This window comes from Mus caroli, chromosome 10, assembly GCF_900094665.2.
Source record: "Mus caroli chromosome 10, CAROLI_EIJ_v1.1, whole genome shotgun sequence".
NCBI lineage: Eukaryota > Metazoa > Chordata > Mammalia > Rodentia > Muridae > Mus > Mus caroli.
This window is the reverse complement of record NC_034579.1, coordinates 101,544,892-101,568,563: the sequence shown is the minus strand read 5'-3', so window position 1 is coordinate 101,568,563 and position 23,672 is coordinate 101,544,892. Positions and strand designations below refer to the sequence as shown.

The 23,672-nt window shown below is 40.3% G+C and overlaps 1 protein-coding gene and 1 non-coding gene across 7 annotated transcripts in view; both read left to right on the top strand.

Annotated features, from left to right (window-relative positions):
- The window catches only part of Syt1 (synaptotagmin 1), a 507,387-nt gene that overhangs the window by 431,399 nt on the left and 52,316 nt on the right, over positions 1-23,672 (top strand). The gene's annotated exons all lie outside the window — the stretch shown is intronic.
- LOC115032287 lies at positions 10,393-10,496 on the top strand. The gene has a single exon (XR_003837927.1). It is a non-coding gene; the product is annotated as a U6 spliceosomal RNA (small nuclear RNA).

The following is a 23,672-nucleotide window of genomic DNA, read 5'->3' as shown; positions in this document are numbered from 1 at the left end:
CCCTTTAGCTCCTTGGGTACTTTCTCTAGCTCCTCCATTGTCTTAAACAAGCCCATCTTAAACTTAAAAAATAAAACCAAAGAAGACAAGACACTTTAAAAGCTTAGCTGCTACATAATTTTAACTAAGGTTTATATCAGCCAAGTCCTAAGATAGAATTTTGTTATCAATAATATAGGGGAAAAAATACACCCTTTGACTTATATACAAGAATTTTCTCAAATAAAAGGTTATATTTCTTTTAGGACTCTAGTGTCTCCTGCCTGAAAAGTGTGAATGTTTTGTCTTTTCCCTCTTTAATCTCTGTCAGTGAAAAGAGGAGACAAAGGCAGATGTTTCCTTTACAGGTTCTGCAGTCATTTTCCAATGTCCTTGACCACCTTCCTATGTGTCCATCTATTGGTAATGAAAGCATTAAGAAGAAAACTGCTCCAAATTCAATTGACTTGAACTAAAAGCCACTAGTCTGGGAGCTAGGCCAATAAATAAACAGGCAGAAACTTATTTGAGCCAATTAGATAGGGATATGCAAATTAATTGGCCATGATATCAGGGTCAAGCAATAATATGCAAATATGCTGGCTTCTTATTGAGCTAATGGGACAGGAATATGCATAATAAGTTGGCAGTGATGTCAGAAGCTTCATCATAATTTTAGGCTTGAATGTTACAATGTAAAATTAATTCTGCAACATTTCAAAATGCTTAATTATAATGTGGATAAAAATAATAGGAAGCTCTGAGAAGTGCACAGACTGTTCTAAAAACGAAATGACAACTCTTGAAATGACATGGTTCTAGAAACTGAGTTATTATAAAGAACTATAAAAGAGTAATAACCAAGTCCAGTGCAAGTTGAGAAGTAGGCACAGTTGCTAGTATGCCAAAATGAAGACACATGCAATGCCTGAAGGACTGAACAGTTTTAAGGAAGTAGAAGGAGACACAGACAGACCCTGGGATCAGTTAAAATCAAGCAGCAGGCTGAGGTACACTCAATTCACAACGGCAAGCACAGTGTTCCCTGTAAGCTCTGTGGCCATCAGGTATGTGCTGGCGACTCTCTACCACACACCCTGAGTTCCCCCTCCCTGCCAGGCAGTATGCCTCTCCTCATACCTGCCTAGCACAGTGGAGGTTGGTTCTGTTTTAATGCGCTATGCGTGTTAACTGATTTAATCCCTAGTCCAAAATGTGGGTGCAGACTATGTTCAATGCTCTTTTATTGGTAGAACCAACAAACAGCTTGCTCAAAATCACAGATCTTGAGTTTGGCACAGCTAGGATATCACCATAGTCCATCTTCACACTCCACTAGTAAAACATGACTTTCATGTCCCACTAGAGTCAACCTGAAGAGCAGGTGACTAACTACATTACAGATTGAAAGACATTAAGACTTCAACTTGATTTCAAATATCTTTTAATCCCAAACAGAAATTCCATTAAGGCAGTCACTAATATAAATTATTTGGTTGGTTGCTTAGTGTCACATGGTTACTTACACAGCAAAATGGAATTAGTGAGTCTATAAAACTAGATATTGGATATTAATAGATTGCTTTGTTTCTTAGATATAAGTTGACATGCTATTTTAGTATTTAATTCTTTGCACACAAAAGAGGATACAGTTCAAACAGTGACATTCAAGCCCTATGAGAGGCACAGTGTTGAACAGGATGGGAAGGAGTTCAACCATAAGGAATGTGAGTATGTTTTAGGTTGGAAAAAAGTCTAATGAAAATGTTTCCTACTGATCAGTGGCTGATCCTAGGAGGGAATATATGGCACTTCTGGAAGTACAATGTGATTACAAATGCTTTCTAACTATTGTAAATTGACTGCTACAAGATTTGGTGGCTCAAAGTTACATATTTAAATATTAAAATATTTTAATTGGGCCAAAAGTAATTGACAAGAAATTGAATTTGCAATAAACTCCTTAACATGAAAGTCAAAATGAGCTAGGAAATACTAAAAGAGTAATCACCAGACAGAGATGTAGAAATGATGCTTTCAAAAGCCCCTGATAAGTTTACTATTCACTTTGGAACCTCCCACTTTGTGTATTCCCAAACACTGACTTTTGAAACTCAAAGAGTACATGAAAAATCTGGACATGAGCAAACGCAAAACATAAAACAGCTTTGCTATAGTATGTAGATGATTCTTCAAGAGGTCCACACATTGAAGGCTCCCTCAATGGCCTGTAGTGCTACTGAGAAGGGGCAAGATGGAACCTTTAAATCATAGGCCCTAGTGCCAGGGTAAGCACTGGGGTATTGGGATCCAAGACCCTTCCTCTCCTTGCTCACCAGCTACCATGTGCTGGACAGCTTTGCGCCCCACGTGTTTTCTACCATGATGTTCTAGCTCACCCCAAAGACAAAGTCAATGGAGACAACCAACTGTGACACGGAGCTTCCAAAACAGGAACCTAAATAAACCTTATAAGTATTTTGTCATGACAACAGAAAGTTACCACACATTTCATTGCAGAAAATCTTAGAAACAATTCACTAAAAAAGGAAAACTATAATCCAAATTAGATTATGGAATTACAGAGTCAATGTAGAGTTAGTACTATTCCAGAAGATTCTATAAGAAGATTCTATAAGGATGAGATGGAAATACCCTGCATTTATCCTTGTGTGGAGTACACATAGGTATGGCCACCCACCTCAAAACAGACAGCAGTGTTCAATGACTAGCCAACATAGAAGGGCAGCCTGGATAGAGAGGATCAAGGGACTATCTCTGAAGACAGGCTAAGAAGTTGAGGACTTTGTAGTCTGGGATAGGAAGGCAGAGCACATTCATGATTAAAGTCTTAAGATCATGAAAGCAGAGCACAGTGATGCCCACTTGCCCACTCCACAATGCTAGAATTAAGAGGTAACCTTGATGTTTAAAAGAAAAAAGATGAAAAGAAAGGCCATTCTGGGTGATCTCAAAGGTACCTTTCCACTCAGAAATTCTTTGTCCATTTTTCTTCGCCTTGTAGTTCTGCCTTATAGTTGGGTGGCAAACACTAGTCAAGGATCTGGGACAGACAGAAATATAAGACAAATCAATAGATGAGAGTTTTCTCTGTGTTGATGGGCTTTAAAATGGACTTTGTTAAGCCTTTTATGTTATCCCATCAGAACCTCCTCCCATGCACCTTTGCGTGAGTAACCCTTAGCAGTTCCACAGTTTTGTACCGCACTGCCTGGTCCAGGTGACCGTGTGAATGCATTGTCTTCTTTCACTTAACCATCCCTCCCCTTTCTCTCACTCAGGACACAGAAAAGGAATAGAGAGGTTTGGAATTTCCAATAGCTAACTAGAATAGCAGAAGTATTCCCAAATACTTCTTTTTTAAAAACATTTAGCAGAAGTCAGTGTTATCTTTCTCTTCCTTTTTTTAAGGCATAAGAAATCTGTTAGCAAAGCCTACAACACCTTAAGAACATATCCAGTGTTTGGATCTCCTAGAAATCCAAGGATGAATCCTTCAATCGATCAACAGTTAGGAGCCCATAAAGCTCTTCCTAAGGACTAAAGTTCAGCAACCAGCACTCACATTAGGCTTCTTCCCCCTTTCTGGTCTTCAAGGGCACCAAAACACATTGCATACAAATATGCAGACCCATACACATAAAGGAAAAGGGATCTTTAAAAGGATGAATCATATTATAAAAAAGGTAGCCACACATTGTAGCAGACACTTGGAATCTCATCACCCAGGAGACTGAGGCAGAAGACTCAGGAGTTCCAGGCCACCATTGGCTCTAGAGTGAGACCCTGTCTAAAATAGCAACAAAAATTGGTTATCATATAGCTATGTCTACTTTTTGTGTGTACTTGTATGTGTGGTATGTATATGCATGTGTGAAAACACATGAATGTATACAGGCACATGTATGTATAGAGGCCAAGAGTTGATATTAGGTGTCTCTCTCACTAGTTCTCATCCTATATATTCAGTGATGGTCTCTCACTTGAACCCAGAGCTTGATCAATTTTTGCCTATTTAAGTGGCCATCTTGCCCAGGGCATTCCCCATCTTTGTCTCCCAATTACTAGAATTAGAGGCAGGTTGCCATGCCCACCTGGCTTTACATGGGAACTGGAGATCCAAACTCAGTTCATATGCTTGCATGCCAAGTTCTCCCAAACCCATCTCCACTTTTAAGAGGACACATTCCTTAACCCTCACTCCTCATTTCATGCATTATTCTTTTCCTCCTGAGTCATGCCACATGCTTTCCTAAAGCCTACTGTAAACACAGTTTCAACTTTGTCTCCCATTCTCACATACATGTCTCATACATGTTAAATAAACAAACCTCGCCTAGCCATGCACACATGGCAGAGCTCTACCAATCTCATGCTTTGTTCTCTCTCTCTTCTGACTGCTCTGATTGAATCTTTCTTCTCCTAAGTAGAATTCTTTTGGCAACATATAGCAGTACTTTCATAGTAGCACCTTGAGAAACAAAACTAGAAAGTATCATTCTTGAAATTTACTGGATATCTTAGCAAGCATCTTCCGAGATTTTATGTAGTCCTCATTTTATTCTTTCTCCATCATCCTTAATGGCTTCAAAATGGAGTGGCATACTGTCCTCAAGAGACAAGAGTTGCACAGACATAGACACATTACTGTAGTTACCCCTCAGTGGTCATAAAGGCATTCTCCAGGGAAGGGGTGAAGGCTCAGAATAAATCCCCAGCCATGTCTTTTGCCCAGGATGATAGGCCAAGGCCAGGATTCAGTATGAACTGCCTACTACTTCATGGGCTGACTTCCTCAGATCACAGGGTCAGAAGAGCATAGCAGCCACTGCCTTTGTGACATCTGAAAGCCCTTTCTTTGGCTGTGTGCTCACAAGGGCTTCCTATTTTTTTTTTCATACAAAAAACAAAAACCAAAAAAACCTTCAGTGTTTATCAAGGAAAAGTGATATTTTAACTTAAAAACCTGAAATAAGTGCATTTTTTTTAATCTTTTGGAATGTTGAAACTGCCTTTTCTAAGACTAAAGCAATAAGATCGATTGCCTTAAGAAATTCATATATTTCAAATGATTGATGTCAGGCAACAATATGGCTATGTAATTAATTAACACGTTCCCCCCATTAACAAGGAGCCTAATGTACTTTTACTGATAGTAGGCTTGCAGTAATATTGTGCATACATATGTGACTGCAAGATTACATATTTATCTACTTGATAGACTGAGATTTGTTCATGGACTTCCGTTTTCTGATTCATTAAGGAACGAAATGTGCTCACAAATGGCAGTGTTTCAAGATGTTACTAGAATAACAGTCTTTAAATCATCAGAACTCAAAGAAAGCTAAAGGAAACAATAGCCCCATCACTTCCTTTAGGATGCAAATGACTTCAATGGCCCAATCAGTCCCCAAAGGAAGTCACCTCAAGGACACAACTTAAGATTGCATGTAGTTCCAGATTCTCTTCTCTACCTGTATATTTAAACACACAAACACATGTTCATATGTATACATGCACAAAAATATGTGCATTGTACTCAACTGAGATATGTCACATTCATTATTATTTTGGTCTCTGCACTAGTGTGTAACAGAGCTCTTCCAAGCCATATCTGGTAAGCAACCATTGCATCTACTGCTTGTATAGCATCTTTCTCTGGATATATTATCATATGTTTAGTAATTTTCTTACCAGTAAAACTCTATTTAGAAAACTGTCTTAACCAAAGGTTTCTAAACAATACTTAAATCAAGTTATAAACTCTTGGATAGGAAGAAATGTAAAAATAAATAAATAAACAAATAAATAAGTTTCAACTCCTCCTGGTCATCAAGCCAAGTCGACAGATTGAAAGAAAGCTTTTCTCAGTATGCCTGAGATGGAAAGAGTCCCTAACTATCACTGAGAGAAAGAAAGGCAATGGGGAAATCTTCATCCTTCTAACAACGTTCAGTTTGCTTGCTGCTACTGCCTCTGCAACCAAGCTCCTGTTGCTGAAAAATAAAACGTTGCATTTATACAATCTCATTATGCATTAAATAAGGGGGGATTTTAAAGTAAGATGCAATTACCCTAAGTTCAAAACCTAAGGGGGAGGGGAGTGTTGCTTAAAAGACAACCTCTGTTGATTGCAAAGAGTTGCCCCTCTACCAAGAAAAAAAAAAAGAAAAAAAGAAAAAAGGAAAAAGAAAAGAAAGAAAGAAAGAAAATCTAGTGATCAACTTGTAAATTTCTAGACTTTCATCAACTGCATTTGTAGCAATTTAAACCCATTAGAATGCACTCAATCTAGCAGCATTGTTGATAGCAATCTAAATAAACCTGCGACAGACACTGGAAGTAAAAAATACAAAAATAAACCCTTACAAAGCCAAAGATATTTTCCAGAGACTGTCCCAATTCCTAGACATTATCAAACCATAAATCTATAAGCTGTTCTTAGTATGGGTTGTTTGCATTGAAAACAACATGGTTCTTGTGGTGCTGTCTATGACACAGGAGAAACACTGAGAGTGAACCTAGCCTGAAGATTTCAATACCAGAGAAGCTCCCACTCAGTATAACTAGAGATCTATCTTACTCTCCCTTGAAATACCTGTTTGTACTTTAAGAATCTCACTGAAATTTTAAAAAGAAAAGAAAATGAAAAAAAAAAAAGTTCAGTGACAGGGATTTTAAAAGAGGCACTGAACACATGAATTATGCAAGTCTGAACTTTCATTTTAATAACATCATTAAAATATAAACACCTTAAAAGCTTCCCGACAGGAATTTAACTTTATAGAATGCTTTCCATGTGGCCTGACCTTGCTCGCCAAGATGCATGCCTGCGGCACGATTTAACAGTCATTACAGGCCAGAGCCTAATAATAAGTAGGTGTCTGAAAATGCCAGTGTTTGTCCCTGCCTCCTTGGCATCCAGTGGAGATACAAGTCAGCCATGAACAGACCCTCTCCTGAGAGCCACCAGGGTGCAGCAGAAAGGACACAAACTGGCATTGCAAACCCTGAATCGAAAACCCATGACCTTTCAGCCCCTCGGTCTGCTCATCCATAAAATTGGGATATTAAACACAGCTTCGTTGCTGAGTTCACAGATGAGGTAACATTAGGTGGAAGTTCTAAGTAGAGAGCATCACATAGCTACCAATTATTTCTAAGCAAGAGAAAATTCTTTGTTAACTTTTAATATTTCTTCATAGCAAAGCTTGATTCAAGGTGTGTGTGTGTGTGTGTGTGTGTGTGTGTGTGTGTGTGTTCCTCCGTAGCTGATATAACCATGTCTATAAGCTAGCCACATATGTGCATGGTTGCATGGTTATTGGATGTTTACAGTGACATTATTCACAATACTCAAAAAAAGTGAAAACAACTTTGCTAAATGGATGGGCAAATCCCATACAAGCAAGGAAACCACACTTTGTAATGGACACAGACAAACTTGATACACTTGACAGTGTGCATCTAAAGCTACCGAGAAGACAAGGGGGTGATGAAAATGCTCTATGCCTTATATCGTTGGACAGCTTGTCATTGAATTATCCTCTAATGAAGTTACTGAAAAATAAATACAAAATTAACTCACAGCATTGCTTTTTAAACTATCACTACTTAGGTAATCTTGGATGAGTGTTTATAGGTCTCATGATATCTGCTCTGCTCTTCCAGCCTTCACTGTCTTTTCTCCTTTCGCTCTCTACATAACCATGAGAGCAAATGAGATTGAAAATAGCAAGATATCATACACTGTATCACTCAGCGATATGCAAAATTAAGCCATGTGTCTGTGGTGAGCAGGAAGTACATACAGGACTTTAATGTATGTCTCCTTATTAACTGAGAAGCAGTTATGACAGCATCCAGAAACTAGCCCAGCAAGTTCTCTCCTCTCTTGATAGTATTTAACCATAATCCCCAGCATATTTTATAAGAAGTAAGATAGGATGTATTTCTCAGTATAGCTGTTCTTCAGTATCTTGTTGGGAGTTATTTCTAAGCCCAACCCATTCAACTCTAGTGTATGCCCAAAAGATGAGAACGTTCAAGTTCTATATAAAAAATGATCTAGTCCTTGCAGATCACTGTATACTTCCCATTCTCTGTGGATGTACCTGTCAATCATGATACAATGTAAATGATGTGCTGACAGTTGCTCTGTTGTACTGCTGAAGGAGTGGGGACCGGAAGAAAGGGGAAAGTCTCTCTAGGTTGAGTACAAATGCAGTTTTTTTTAAAATAGGTTCAGTTAAGGGTTGGTTAAACCCATGGATATGGAGAGGAGACTTGAGTGATAGCCTCAGTTCTCAAAGCCGGTGACTTGATTGTTTAAGATTCCAGAGCTCTCTTCCAAATGTTTCTCTTATGATAACACGCCCAGGACAAACTCAGTTAATTGGCCCAGAAGCAGCAGTAAGAAAGAAAGGACAGAGTCTGTGCAGCCCTTATTATCAAGTTGGTACCTGACAGCCAGACCTCCCCTCCCCACTACAGTGAGCCTCCCCCGCTCCCCCACCCCACCCCACCACCACCACCCTCGTGAGCTGGAATCTGTAGGAACAACATCAATTTGACTAGAAGTGGCAGGGCCTAGTCCCTGAGCAACCCCCTGTTGCCTTGACTAATAATTTTGCCCCAGCTAATAAATACCTAATTGGATTCAATGAGTCTGCAGTCACTGTGCGATGTTGTTGCATAACCACATGGGGAGTGGGGAGAGAGAGAGGAAAATAAAGAAGAATAGCACACATCTCAACTCACATCCTTTCATGACCCTCTGACCCTCTTTAGCTTGTTCTCTTCTCTCTGAAATTTCATTTTCTATAACACACTTGTCCTCGGGCTGCACCCATCCTAGCAATTCAACCCTTGGAAGAATTCTTTGCTTAGATTGTGCCTCACCCCTCTAGCCTTCATCTAAAGTGAATTGTTCACCTTGCTAATAGAAAAGCCTGTTCTTTTAAAGCATTTACTAAGAACTTAGATATGAACTATGAGGGGAAAAAAAAAAAAACCTGTGTATTACTGAGTCCCGAGGCGAGGTAAGATCTTCTCCGTTTCCCTCTTTGATGCGTTATTTAGCTAACTGCTCAAGGTGCCCACATCTGCACTCTTGAACTGTGCCTCTCTCAGACAACTAGCCAGCCAGTCCCAAGGTTAAATCAACCTTGCATTGCTAAGGAAGCATTTTCGGTGAAACTATAAACCTGGTGACTATGTTGTAGACTCTAGTGTTAACGTATAATGCTAAGGCCAGCAAACACAAAATTACAAGGTGTATTTCAGCCAGATCCTCAAATGAAAAGCTCCCTACAAATGTATTATGATCAAGGCTGCATTTTTTCCCCTGGACAAAGACATGTTTAGTATTCACACAATGGGGTTCAGTGCCAGGGAACTAAACTTCATTATGTGAGTTAAAGGTAAGAGAATACTATCCACAAGCTAATTTAAATAGAGAAATATCTATTAAAACTCTCCCCCAGATATCATAACATATATAGATTTTTGACTCATAACTGCCAGTTGACATTCATGTAGAGCTAATCATTAAAGATGCTAAAATTTAATATTTGCTTGCAAGCAAGGCATCACAATAGATTGTTTTTCTTCCTAGATGAGTCGGGACGAAGCCATTTTTTTTGTTTGTTTGCTCTGTTTACATGATCCTTGGCTTTCCCTCCTTGTCGAATTTCAAAATGATTTAACCTGAAATGTAAAACAATAGTGGACTCTTATTATCAACTAGGATTATTCATTTTTAAGATGAGTCTCCAGCCACGGAGCCCCTGCACCCTGTGCTGAGGGGCCAGGGAGGCTACATTCATTCCTAGTAACACATTTAACTAGAGGGACATTAACTTTCTAAAGCAAGCGCAGCGGGAGATCGGGGTCATACAGAGGGCAGACACAGCATCAGCAAAGGAACTATTTGTGGAATTGGAGATGTGTACGCTGCAAAAGAAGAGACTTAAAGCAAACACAACACTGTCTGGAAGAAGTAAGCATTCTGTATTGGAACAGCACAGCTCTGACCTAGAACCAAGAATGGCAAGCAGTGTGGATCCTATCTGGTCCTTTCTCTTTTAGGGTCTAAAAAAGACTCCAGGCAGGCTCACTCAAAGGACTGGGTTATGGTCTACTTTCCCAACAGTCACAATTGGGGGCTTTCCTGTGAAATCCGTCCATCTCCTAAGACATTTTCATTTCTGACTGAGAACTTCTTTTTTTTTAATTAATTTATTTATTATTACATGTAAGTACACTGTAGCTGTCTTCAGACACTCCAGAAGAGGGAGTCAGATCTCGTTACGGATGGTTATGAGCCACCATGTGGTTGCTGGGATTTGAACTCCAGACCTTTGGAAGAGCAGTCGGGTGCTCTTACCCACTGAGCCATCGGCAGCACATATACTAAAATTGGAACGATACAGAGAAGATTAGCATGGCCCCTGCGCAAGGATGACACGCAAATTCGTGAAGCGTTCCATATTTTGCCGGTAGTGGTGGCGCACACTGGTAGGATTTGCTGAAGGAGGCAGAGGCAGGAGCATCACGAGTTCGAGGCCAGCCTGGGCTGACTGAGAACTTCTAAGAGATACCAACCATCCTAAAGTTAATGCCATGAGAGAAAAGAACGATCAAAGACACCAAGAGCAGTTTATCTTCGCCTTAAAAGGGTGGAGGACTCCTGGTACTAAGAAAATCAAAACTATAATCTAATGCTAAGCATTCTCTAATTTGGTTTTGTTTAACAGTAAACATAATCCCATGAGATATGTATCATTATCCCTACAGACTAAAGAAACCAAGGTTTGGGAGTCAGTGGATGGAGCAGAAGTCCCAGGATAAGGAAATGGCAGGTTCTAGCTCCTTGTGCCACCCCTGTTGCCATGCCAGTCTGCTGATGCCACCAAATCCCTCTGCCTGCATCCTGTCTTCTCAATTGGCCATTATCCCAGTTCTAGAACATGATTCTGCACAAAAATCATCCATTGACTCATAATTAATACTCTCTCTAGATTATTTTGACAAAGTAACAGTATCCAACTGTGCCTGCAAATGCTACCATGCACACATCTCGGCACCTTGGTAGATACCAGCAAATGCCCTGATGGGCACCGAGCAACTGCTCTTCACTCCGTTCTTTCACTGTGTCTTGTCTCTTCTGGAAATCGTGTCCAGAAGGAATTTGTGTGCTTTTCAATGACAACACAAAAAGAGGGGGGAAGGTGGATATTTACAAGTTTATATCAGACAAAAAGAACAGGTGTGGAACAGTGAGCAGAGACTTCCCAGTGGGAAGGCAGGAATCACAGGCGGCCACCATCTCGGGGCAGATCTAATTGGCTCTTACTCATCAGAAACCAGGCCTCCAACAAGTGAGGTAAAGACCTTCAACTGGCTGCTTCTTCTCTTCCTTTTTCAATTTGGTAACTGGCAGTGGAGAAGGTATTGAATTCTTCAGGAAATATCCTAGCTCATCCTTTAACCTCTTGACTTATCTACATTGTTTTCCTTTGGCCCCTGATTGCTGTGTTTCTTGCCTGTGTCCTGCAAATGCCTTTTGTCACTCAAGAGACTGAGTTATTTAATCATTAGCAGCGACAGACGCCATCAGTGTTCCTCTCTCAGCCGTTCCTATGACCCACTGGAGGTATTGCAGTCTATCATGTGTTGCAGGCCATGGATCAGCAGCTCTGTTCTATAAACTGTTCTCTCCAGAGACACTGCTTAATTCTCTCACGGATGGCCATCATCTAACAATACCTAGTGTGTCTTGGCCCCATGAGGAAATTAAAATCAATCAATTCATTGTATTCCAATATTGAACATATAGCATGAACTAACATGGCCTGAACTAGAATCAGAAAATCAGAAGAACTGAATGAAATATATTAAGGCATTATCCCTGGGTTGAATCTACAGCATTACAAAAGGGGGGAAAAAGTGCTATCCAGTAAAGTTATCCAGACTATAGTAACTGTCCAAATCTAGCTATGGTGGCTATGTTGTTAGGATGATATTCAGTTAGTATCTGATTTTTTTTCTTGCCTATTATGTTTCCTTTGGAAATGATATTGCAATGTGATCTCTAATCCAAGCTCATAGTGGTAGATATAGTCTAAATTACCATCTATTTAATGAATGTCCAGGACATACACTTTCTAGAAGGTTGACTACTAGTAATTCAAAAACAGCAAGTGATATATCAAGTACTCTAAACCAACAGTCTTATTTAAACATGCAGGAGGATCCTTGCCAAAAAAAAAAAAAAATGATCTCTGCACCTAGGTGACTTTTGTCATCCAAGGTTTCCTGTGATCCCAAAAGAGGAGAAAGTCATATTAGTAGTGACTAATCATATACAATCTACACACACATACACACACACACATAACCTATACATACCCTCCTCCTCTCATTATTTTAGACTCCAAAACCTTACTCTACTGGTGCGTGTGGTTCAGTCTAGATCAGGCTTGCACTGGGCACCTGAAGTTGCATCAATAAAACCAGCATTGGTAGGCATGGTAACATATGCACGTAATTTCAACATGTATGAGATGGTGAGGAGAGGATAGCCAGTTCTAATTAGCTGGAGAGGGGGCAATAGAGGGAGACCCTGTCAAAGAGAAAGAGTTTAGAAGAGGAGGGGAAGGAAAAGGGGAGAGAGAAAGGAAGGAAAAGAGAGAAGGTGAGGGAGCGGAAGTCAATAATGTTACCCACCCCCTTTTTCTCTTACTAAAGACACAAAATATAATATATTGCTTCAATTTTTCTCTTTAAAAATCAATTACTCATTAGCCTACAACAGAACACTGTAATATATCAATGTGATACCTAATTTTAATGTAAAAATAGTATACATGCTAACAAGTGGTAATTGCTTCATAAATCTTGGAAATAATGTCATGTTTTAAGGAGAAGCAAACCTTTCTTTAAAAAGAAAAAAAAAAAAAAAAGGAGTAGGCCAGATTAGTTTCAGAATTCTCATTGCCGTGAAAGGACTGGGAGCCACTAGGTAGTTGGAGGGCTGCTCACAAGCATCTGAACGACACAAGTCTGGAATTATAAATTTTTGACGTGTATATACATATTACCTACTTTCTAAGTACACTGTGGGCCAGGAGCGGAAGAGACAAAGCTAAGTAAAATTCAATCCCTGCCTCCAAAGGCAGGAAACACCACACAGAAACACTGACTGGCAAACATTTTTTTTTTCAGGATACCAGGTAGTAAATATTTTAGACTTCGCAGCCCACAAGGATTCTTAGAAGCATTCGGCTTTGCCATTAGAGAACACAAACAGCCCCAGATAGCGTGGCACAAGCAGGCATGGCTGTGTTCCCATAAAACTATTTTGAGATAGGAATTGCAGCTAATGAAATATTAATCTCCTTTTGATTGTTTTCAACATTTAAAAATATATAAATGGTCTTAGCTTGTGCCTATGAAAACTTGCCGTAGATAGATATGGCCCCTGGATAGTCATTTGCTGACCAGCAGGACTTTAGAGAAGTTCAGAGGGAGGGAGGCTAACTTGAAATGGGGGCAGAGAGGTCATGGATTTTTCCTGGAGATGGGAAGCCCTCAGCTGAGGGCCTCTATAGGACAGGTGAATAGGCTCAGAAGACAGCACGGGCAAAGGCATTCTTCTGCAAGACAAACTGGGAGCACACAGGCAGGCACAGCTGAGAAATGAAGTCAGAGAGATCAGCCAGGAACCCCAGGAATGGAACTGAACCTATGCTCAGGACGAAGATGGGGTTAAAGTGGGGACTGTTGGAATGGTCCAGAGTGAAGGGTCCTATGACAACATCCCAAATGTGGGATCAGTTTGACTCGGGTTAGATAACTCCTGTGCCACTCACTTAGCACGTAGGTCTGGAAAAAGGAGAGAATGTCTACCTCACCATCTGTCATCCTTGCACTGGACATGTACGATGATCTAATGTGTACAACGTCCCAGCTTTCTGCGAGAATTTCATGGCTAACTCATTGCTTGTCTGACACGCTCTGGATCGTAGGAGTACATCATCAAGGACAGTTACCAAATACCAACTCAAGAGGACTGACAGGAAATGGAAGGAGGGACACTAGCCAGTCACGTGTCAAACACTGTACTGCCTTATTCTATCACGACTCATGCCTACAGTTGCTTTACAGGGGTATCTCTGTAGCATCATTTATTTAAAACTTGAGGGAAAGACAGTGAGAGGGGGAAAAAAGATTAGTCATTCTCTAAGCAAACACTGCCTCATCATAAATGTGCTCTCGAATGAGTGCTGATTCCATTTCACTTTGATACACGGATAGTTCTCCTCCACGAAAGGAATACTTCCTTAAATAAGCCCTATTTATAGAAACGGGTGGTGTTCTCACTTATATTGCACTAAATCTGAGGTGAGACAAAAGATTTCCATTGCACAAATCATCAGGCTGGGTTTTTAACTTAAGCATCGAGACCGTACGAAAGGCAACCTTCACGAACAGGCTTCTAGGGAATGCATGGTCCCTCCTGTAAATGATCAAAAGACTTGCATTTGACAGCTTGAGACCACATCACATTCTAGACTATCAAAATGTCATTTATTTATTCACTAGATTTTTTCAGAAAGTAATAATATCCATGTTGAATGTTAATTGAAATTTACTGTTTGTTCATTAATTCATTCCCTCCCTATTAAGATCTACCATGTGCTGGGCTCTGCTAAGTCTTCCCATTTGGATAGGTTTATTTTGACTTCATTCTGCTGTTTGATTCTTTCTAGGTTTGTGGCAAGGGGTGTTTTCGAAGGAGGGCTCATGATGTTTGAGGTCACTGTGTAACCTAGCCCATGTTGTATTATAACCCAGTCGGCCCTGGAACTCAGCAGTCCACAAGCCTCATTCTCCCAAGTGCTGGGGTTACAGGTGTGAGCCATCGGCCCGGCTACTAAACAGCTCAAATTAGAGCCACTAGTTTGTTTTCCCTACCCCATGTATGGGCAACACGTATCTATAAATAGAAAAAAGGCCTTGATTTAAAGGCCCCTTCTGAGTCTAAGAGAAAATATCAGATTCTGAGTTATATTTAGAAGCAATAACATACTCTCCGTGTGCTGATTAGGGCCTTGAGGAACCACAGGAGTGAAGTTACCTAAGCCCTGTTCAGAGGTTCACAGTTGGCCAAGTTCAAGGAGGTATCGACGGCATGCTCAGCTAGCGACACATTAGAGCTGTGTTACCAATCAGAACAAATGGAGATGGCTATCCGGCAGCTAAATAACAAACCCACCTTTTCATTTACTTAACTATGCTAGATTCCCATTACAGCGTAGGCATGGAAGTTTTATCTTCTTCATCACTTTCTGCACGTCTGGGGGGGGGGTGGTTGGGGCATGTGTCTTGTGGAGTCTTAGAATTTTCCAATTCTTAAAGCTTTGGCCTAAATACAACACAGGAAAGAATATGTCCTCATGCTTGACATGCAATCCTCACCCTAGCTTGGCAGCCCTTCTTTGCAGCACGTCATATACAAAATCCTTCTCTCTCAGACTGTCAAACTCAAATCCCCTTCCCTAAGGGAAACTTCAAAGAAGATAGTTCACAACAGTCTGTCTGATTCTTACTACCAAATAGACCTGTGTGCGTTGCCTGGTGATCCAATTCACAGAAAGGAGCTTGGAAAGAATGCTGTTTAATGGCCTCTTAGTCTTCTTCATCGAAAACAAGTCTGAATCCTGATTTGTCAATGAATGTCATAGTATTCTGATCCAAGAGTCACTTTCTCAAGATCAAAAGGTACAGTTTAGTTTCCTCTTTGGCTACAAAAAACAAAATAAGATCTACAGTTCACTAAATGCTTTTCATGACACACTAGTGCTGTTAAGTGACTAGCCCATACCAAGAACAAAAATGTGGAGGTTAGAAACTGCATCAATAGTGATTAACCAACCCTAGGAACATCCTGGAAGGTCCATACACCGTTCCCAACTGAGTACCATACTTGGGAAAGCACTAAATATGATGACTGAAGATAGACATTAAAATAATTGCCAATATTACCACCTATACATGCATACCCCATATAGCCACACACAGAGTCAGATGACAGATAGATGGACACATGGAGAAAGACAGAGAGAGAGAATGAATTAAAAATAAAATATCTTTAAGAGAATTTACAGGCACACTGAGAAAGTTCTTACATTAGTTATAGGCACACAGAACTCAGGAAAGTTACAGGAGCTATGCTCAGAACTTCCAAAGTAAATGTATGCTTGAAAGCTGGGCCTGGGTCAAAGTGTTTCTTTTCAACATAGGAGTGGGAGTTGGGGATCTATTACACACTGACTTCTTCCATGGTAATTTCCTCCTGAGGAAAGAAATGCATTTCATTCTAGTGTTCCTGTCGTGTTTCTGACAATTTACATCCTCATTTTCCCTTACAAGATTCCCGTTCTGTAAATGGTCCTCGGGCCCAATAAGCATATCAGCAGAGAATTTTTTAGTGTGTTAATCAAAATGCAAGGAAGACAATGGGATATGCTTGAAATAACAAATCACTTGATTGCTTAATTAGGTTAGCAAGACTGCCACAAAATGAAAACGTCATCTTTTTAAGCTGCAGTTAAAAAATATAACGTGTGTGAGAATAGGGGTAGTACTTCAAAGGATGCCAGAAATAGGAATTCTTAAAGGTTCCCATAAGATGCTGGCTGTGTGTTGCTTCAAGGGTTCCTCTGAGAACTCGGACAATGCCCGTAGGGTTAGTCAATCATCTTAGGATCTCCAAGCATGGTGTACATTGAACAGTGCATTCACAAGAAGCTTCCTCGGGTTTTCTGTGAAGTTCTTGTTAGCCCAGGCTTCTAGCTTAGTTTAAAGTTTATCTCCAAGCTCAGTAGGAAACACCTGGAAAGCTATGACTTCAAATAAATCTCTATTACACATTTTGCCTCTTCGTGTAATAACCAAACCTATGTTTTTGGAATCGAACTCTAACTTTGATAACATTGACTAAGATTAATACTAAAATAAGCTCAATAAGAATATGGCAGTAAAAATATCCATAGTTACAATTGAAGGGTAGGTGACTGTGATGCCTCGCATGCTCCCTTGTACATCTTCACAACAAACCTGAAGCTGGCATCACATTGAAAAATCCAAGCACTCGGGAGGCAGAGGCAGGCAAATTTCTGAGTTCGAGGCCAGCCTGGTCTACAGAGTGAGTTCCAGAACAGCCAAGGCTACACAGAGAAACCCTGTCTAGAAGTTTGAAAAAAAAAAAAAAAAAAAGACACTCGAGGAAAAACTGGAAAACGTAGCTGAGAACTTAAATAACTTACAGAAGATACATTAAGCAGATGCCAACGGGCCACCCATTCATTTAACCCCAGAGTCTAGGTCCTGTTTTCTAATGCGAATCTAAAACCCATTCTCTAAAGTAATCTGACACCTCGGAAACTTTTCAGAACCATTTTACTTAAATTCTCTTTGTAATGACGGTCAACCCAATAACTCTCATCTCAGCCTTCTTTTGTGGTCTCTTTTTATTGAGGTCAGTGAGGGATGGGTGTCATGCTTACAGACCAAAAAGAGAAGAGAGGAAATAGCAATTCCTGTCACTTGGCTCTTTTAAAACAGTTTGAGAGTGGAAAGGAATAAGCATTCTTGAGGGCGTGGCTTTGAACCAGGGGAGGTACTTTGGCAAAGATGTGGTATGACTGTGCTCCTTCCTTGGTAGATTTCCATCATGCCTCTGTTTGTACAGCAGCAGCTATCCTTGCAGTGGACTTGTAAAGAATCCAGTCCCCGACCCCACCCCACCTCCCCATATAATACTCATACCTGCTTCCTTCAATGAACCTTTGGCTTCAAGCTCTTGGGATACACAGAAGTCTATTAGCATAGAGCAGACCTTGGGTTAAATACTTGACAATCCTGATTTCATTTACTTCTCTCTGTAACTAGGTAACACTGTCATTCTTAACAAGTCAAGTTTCAGTTGAAATAACAGTGGCTTAGAGACTTAAGAGGGTGTTGCTCTGAACTGCGTCACCATCTCTTCATCTGTCATTTAGTGTAGTTTTTGTTCCTGGAAGCATCTGTGATTAGTGGCCAATATTAAGCTACAATTGTGTGATTCTTAAGTCTCTGGTTCCTTCAATTCTTTAATACTTTAAAATGCAATGGCCTTGACATTTTAAAGGTCACACGTGTGCGTCTTTAGATCAACCAAAGGAATTTATCCTTTGTTGGAATAGAAAGCTGTATATGCAACCCTGTGACTCTCGACTTCCTGTTGCATCACATGAGCATTATCAAATCTCCTTGAAGAAGCTGAAAGAGCCACAGTGGTTACAAGTACAGAGCCTCAAAAGCCAAGGTCTATAAGGGGACCCCACTGAGATGCAGGGAGCACCCCTATGCGAGAGCTCCCATCTTGGCCCGCAGTATGGCAAGGGATTGATGGATTTGAATTCTAAACTTCTGATAGAATAGCATCTGCCCAGAACAACCTCTGAATGCAGTGGCTATCCCTGGAGAGAAAACTGTGGAGCCTGTCATGCCAGTCTGTGCAAGGTTACACCTACACCTGTGGTCAGGCTAAAGATACAGATACGGCTGGATGAGACACCACATCCGATGCAGGAGGGTTAGGGACTGTGGCTGAGCTACAAATTGCTTAGAAGCAGGCTCATTTTAAGTTGCCATGGCAAAGAAAGGTACAGACAATGGAAAGCTTTTACATTAATACCAGCTACTTCTTGTTATGATAGGATTGTCCAGCTGAGGGGCACTTTTTTTTTGTTCTTCAACTGACATGAACAGATAAAATAATAAACAGTAATTACATAGTATTATAATGATTTCTGGGCTTGCCTCAGAGGGGTGTGCATCTGGCTAGGTAATTACTTCTTTGACAGATAGGTTTTTCCGTGAGAATGAAGGATGATGAGCGGAGTTTACTGCCTGCTGATGAGACCGCGGGGGAGGAAGGTCGTGAGGTATGCTTATTAAGACCATTTTAGTCAACATGTTTTTCAATCAGTTGTCAAGGTTCCTATCCTAGTTAAAGAAATACTGCTTATGAAAATGACACGGGAGCAGTCCCGGCCGTGAGAGACTCCTACTTGAGGGAAGTGACTAAATGGTAGACTTTTCAGGCAAGCTTTCAGTGAAAGGCCGTGTTTTAAAATGCGATACCTTCATCTCTAATATTCTAAACTTTACAGCTGGTGTGAAAGAGAGCCAGACTCCTTTATTCCATTTAAACTTCTTGAGAGATGTGTTTCCCCTACTGATTCAGATATAACTTTCTACAGGATTCTGAATAATCCTTAAGCCGTTACTGCACTCGGGGATGTGTTTCCGCAGCCCAGCAACACATGCATGCTTTACTCACTTTCTCCACCCCTACACTGAATTCACCAGGAGGGACAACATGCGGGATTCTGCCCCCCTCATTATAACAATATAGACAGCAGGTGGTGGGAAAAATGGGAGGATTTGAGCAGGAACGGAAACTATAGAAACTTAGAGGAGGAAAACATAGGGACTATATATATGTTAACATTTATATAATTTTATATAATTTTTATAGTCATAAATTTACATATAAATTTATATTAATTATATTAACATAAAATTTAAACATAACTATATAGTATATATTTTTATAATTTGTATATATATATAAATCATATATTTTATTACATACAGATATATAAATATATGTAATATATATAAAAATCTTACAAGCATACATATACATAGGTAAATGATATATAATGTATATTATATATATAAATCTCACATAATACCTAAGTACATATAAGCAGGTTATTTCTTGGCTGCTCATGACATGAATTTTTATTCCACATAATGCATGTAAACATGAGACCAAGAATAACTTAGTATCGCTTGCCCTATCTGTCCAGTGTGCTCTCAGCTAGGTTTGCCCACAGCTGAACACAGAGCAAGAAACACTTCTTCTGGATATGATGATAGAGGTCCTTAAGATGCTCTGTAGTGAACACAGATTTCTGTTTCCTCGCTCTTCCACGTTGTCTTAGTTAGGGTTTTACTGATGTGAACTGACACCATAACCAAGGCAAGTCTTACAAGGACAACATTTAATTGGGGCTGACTTACAGGTTTAGAGGTTCAGCCCATTATCATCAAGGTGGGAGCATGGCAGCATCCAGGCAGGCATGGGGCAGGAGGAGCGGAGAGTTCTATACCTTCATCTGAAGGCTGCTAACGAATACTGACTTTCAGGCAGCTAGGATGAGGGTCTTAAAGCCCACACTCACAGTGCCATGCCTACTCCAACAAGGCCACACCTACACCAACAGGCCCACACCTTCTAATAGTGCCACTCCCTGGGCTGAGCTTATATAAGCATATTGTAGCATATTGGACACAAATAATTGCAATGATGTCCAATATGCTACAATGATACAATAAACAGTGCAGGTAACGAAGACATTAGGTTTTTTGTTTTGTTTTGCTTTTGTCTTTAAATAATGTGTTTCCCACTAAAACAGTCTCTTTTTCTTCCCTGGTTAACTTCGTGTGCATTTCAATGACGTCCTTTACAGGTTTAAGGCATCAGAATGAAATGAGGTTTGTTTGCTGTTGCGGGGGGGCTTTCCAGGTTCCTTCCTCTTATGAGGGGCTAGATGTCAGGATCACTCACAGACACCAAACCACACAAGTGCAGAAGGGAACTTCAGACCTTAGTCACTGGACGAACCCAAGCTGTGAGTCTCTCCTCCCTTGTTAGGTTGACTTGCTAACACGACACTCTCTCTAGGACACCATCAACAGTAGAGTGTGGGAAACAGCCCCGTGCTTGGAGCCTTCCTTGAGCAAAACAAGTATTTGGCGAGTCCCTGAGGAAACCAGGATTGTAGGCTGCAATTATTTGTGTCCTACGCCAATTATTCAGGACAGAGGATCTCCTATCCTCAGGAAAATTTAGTAGCAAGAATGGACTGTGAGGTGATAAATTTCCTCTGGAAGAGTTCTTGTGAATACAGGTCTTGGGCTTTGGTAAAGTGAATTCTCCATACTCATTTTTTATTTCACCCAGTGCTGACCTACACAGGAAAAACAGCAACTGCAGGGCAGCTAGAGAGCTTCCGCTCTGAAAACATCCAGCATCGACACAGACATTTTGATTTGCTCTGCACACCTGTTTGACAGATACTTGGCACAATTAACAATAGCAAAGCTTTTGTGCAAAAATGCATATAACATTTTTATATACTAAATGTACACAAATTATCATAGGATTACATTTGAATGACAGCAAAAGCAATATTTAGACAGCTGCTTCTATGTCTGAGATTCTTGATTATTGAAAATGAGACTATGGGCTGGAGAGATGGCTCAGTGAGTAGGGCTCCAGCTCAGTTCTCAGCACCCATGAGGGTTGACATACAATCTAACTCAGGGCAGTTACACACTTGTATACATACTACACACACACAAACACAAATACACCAAATTTTAAATACCAAGATTTGTTAAACCATTCACTTTTAAAGCCACCAAGTAATCAGAGTATTCTGTACATGGACTCAAGGTATAAAGGATTATAAATGATAATTTCACCCTGGTGTGTAGAATGTGTCCACACATAAAGATAAGAACAGCTTCACATTTCCCAACTGTGTGAGAGCCCGGGGATACCTTACACTTAAGAGTGTAATGATTTTGATTTACAGTGCCACCACTTCCAGTTTGAATGGAAGGATATCAATTAAAAGAATGATTCCATATTGTTTGCCAATGTAACAAGGTCACGACTTATTGTCTGACCTGTTTAATTGGCTTCTCCAGAATTACATAAATATTATGAAACTAATCTGTTTACTGAGGTACTTAATACCCAAATCCTTGAATTACTATTCAGTTGTTTGCTCTCTTCAGTAACAATTATTCCCACCAAGCAACATATAATAAGCAGCCTGAGGGAGTGGTGCGGGGGATAACTGTTCTCACTGTGAAACAAGCTACTATCCAAAACAATTTCTTGACCCAAACTCTACAAAGATAAGGAGTATATAATGGGGTATTTAGAATTCTTGGCATTGTTGACATAACTGTTTTCTATTTGAGGCTGCTCAATCAAGGTTTATGTATATTCATTATTTTTCCCCAAGTGTGATTAGCGTCAAAAACATAACAAACTCTGAGCTCACCAGCCCAAATTAAAATTGCAGTCGTGATAACCAAAATTGCTAGTGGCAAAATGCTACGTCAGAGCAAAGATAAAAACTAAATTAGTTCCGTGTGTGTGTGTGTGTGTGTGTGTGTGTGTGTGAGACCATTGTGAGTTTTAAAATAAGTTGATGTGTTAAAGTATTTGATCAACTAGGGCAAGAGCCCTCCACTGTGCCTATAAATTCAGAATTCCTGCTTTGTTAATTCAGGAAAATGTGTTTTATATGGGCAGTCTAAACAAAATAAACCCAAGAACTGATAATACCATTGGCATCATAAATGAAAACATATAACAAAATCGATGTCTTCAAAGAGAAATCTAATCTCTCTGAACCTCTCAGTCCTACCCAGGATAGAAAGCAGCCTGGCATTGAGGGGGGACATCACTGCCATGGCCAGGGGCTCTGACACAGATGCTCTGCTATTGTAAATCAGTGTTGGGTGACCCTTGACCTTGAGTCGTCCTCTAGAGGTTGGAAGAACATTATCCTGCTGTTAGGTAAAAATTACTGTACATGTCATTCCCAAAGAAAGTCCTCATGTCTCCCTCCAGAAAAAAAGTCATTTCAATCCACGACTCCCCCTAAAAATAGGTATATAAATAATAAACTCCAACAAACTTCACAAACCTAGCATTTCTTTGGAAATAGCCCTGTTTTTCTTCAAATGTGGCCTCAGGTGATTTTCCCTCCCATTTCATTCATTTGTTCTCAGTGCCTGGACTGTGTTCCATGCCTATTGTGCTTTGATTTAAAAAAAGAACTAAGTCCTTACATCTCCCACTGTTTGGGTCTTTAAACACCTATTGTGACTATAATTTCTGTAATATAGCAATGCTTTGCATATATACACAGTGCCCTGAAGTTAGCAATTTCCAAGCATCCTGGGCGCCTGGTGTCCAGTGCATCTGTGGCCGGTGGGTGCTGCTGTGGACTTCTCATTACCGTTTCGTTCCACTGCCCCACCTCCCACCCCCTCCCACATCTCCGCTACAATCTTGTGGTGAGCCAGAATGTCTCCAGAACTTCCCTTTGCTTGCCATTCCCACTTTCCTTTCCAGCATTAACCTTCATACACAAAAGCCATAGCCTCTTAGCCCAGCATCTGATAGTCATTTTGGGCACGTCTTACATGTAGATGTCCGCCTAGTTACCTGCCCTGTAGAGGATAAAGGAAGCCAGTTTGAGATCAGAGAAACCACAGTCATGACTAATATCATAAACTCTCTATCCCAATGGAGCCAACTCCCCCCCCCCATTCTCAGCACTTGCATCACAGCCCTTTCTTACCCACCTTATAAGTTTTGCACATTGTATCTTAGCTAGTATCCTGCATAAGAAATATTTTTGATCAAATGATACCTTTTTGCTAGAAGAGACAGTGATTCACTGTCTGTGACAGTCATGTCCCCAAAAGGGACTAGCAAGTTAATGACAATTCACAAACTAAGA